The sequence below is a fragment of the Chrysochloris asiatica genome, unplaced genomic scaffold, assembly GCF_000296735.1.
Source record: "Chrysochloris asiatica unplaced genomic scaffold, ChrAsi1.0 scaffold00371, whole genome shotgun sequence".
Lineage (NCBI taxonomy): Eukaryota > Metazoa > Chordata > Mammalia > Afrosoricida > Chrysochloridae > Chrysochloris > Chrysochloris asiatica.
Genome location: NW_006408889.1, coordinates 53,465 through 54,858, shown reverse-complemented (window position 1 = coordinate 54,858; position 1,394 = coordinate 53,465). Strand labels below are relative to the sequence as shown.

The 1,394-nt window shown below is 39.8% G+C and overlaps 1 pseudogene; it reads left to right on the top strand.

Moving 5' to 3' along the window:
* Positions 1-25: 25 nt before the first annotated feature.
* On the top strand, positions 26-853 carry LOC102816709 (annotated as a pseudogene).
* Positions 854-1,394: the final 541 nt, after the last annotated feature.

Here is a 1,394-nt window from a genome sequence, read left to right as displayed (position 1 = left end):
AATAATCAGAGACCCACAAAGAGGCCTTAGATATGGAAGAGAAGGCAGTGGAGGAACCAGGGGACTGTCTTCACATGGAGGACACATGTATGATGGTGGCTATTCCATGAATTTTAACATACGTTCTTCCAGGGGACCACTTCCAATGAAAAGAATGAAGTAAATTGGTCGTCCTTCTCCTAAAAAATCAGCTCCTTCAGGACCAGTTTGCAGTAGCAGTGGAATGGGAGGCAGAGCTCCTGTATTATGTGGAGCATATAGTTATGGAGGACCACCAAGAAGGGAACGCCTGCCCTCTCATAGAGATGTGTATCTGTCACCAAGAGATGATGACTATTCCATTAAAGACAGCTATTCAAGCATAGATTACCCAAATTCTCATGATACAAGAGATTATGCACCACCACCAAGAGATTATACATATCATGATTATGGCCATTCCAGTTCACGTGATGACTATCTATCCAGATGCTATAGTGATAGAGATGGCTATGGCCGTGATCGTGACTATTCAGACCATCTAAGTGGAAGCTCCTACAGAGATTCCTATGAGAGCTACGGTAACTCACATAGTGCTCCACCTTCACGAGGGTCCTCGCCATCTTATGGCGGAAGCAGTCACTGGTACAACCACTCACGAGACGGATACGGTGGAAGTGGTGAATGTTTAAGTGATCGCTACTTCAATGGTCGTGGTCGGGTTGGCAGACAAGAAAGAGGAATTTCTCCTTCTATGGAAAGGGGGTACCTTCCTCTACATGATTCCTATAGTAGTTCAAGCCGCGGAGCACCAAGAGGTGGTTGTTGTGGAGGAAGCCAATATGATAGAAAGGGAGGCAGAAGCAGATACTAAAAACAAACAAAACTTTGGACCAAAATCCCTGTTCAAAGGAACAAATACAAAGTGGAACCTATTCTGTCATAACTACCCGAGGACTCTTAAAAGGAAAAATTGTGTTACTTTAAAAAAAAAAAAAAAAAAATCCTGTTAAGTACTCCATAATTTTTATGTTTCTTGTGAGGAAAAGTAAAACTTGTTTAATTTTGTTTGATTTTATGACATTGTTTTCAATAAGCAAATGTTAAATGTGTAAGACTTGACTTGTATACTATTGTTGCAATTCTCTTAAGTGTCCCCGAAGGCCACTTCCTTTTTGATTTTTCCCAGTAAATGAGACAAGCATATTAAGATGTTCCACAAACATCTAGCCATCTAAAATGAAGAGATGAATCATTCTGCCTATATAAACAAGCTAGATATTAGAAATTTGTTACTCTTAAGATTTCAGAATGTCTTCAATCTGAAATCTCAGTGTTCTCTGTGTGCAAAACCTGGGATACATGCTTAAATAAGGAAAGTGTTATTCACCCATTAACCCAAAATAAAAGGATAA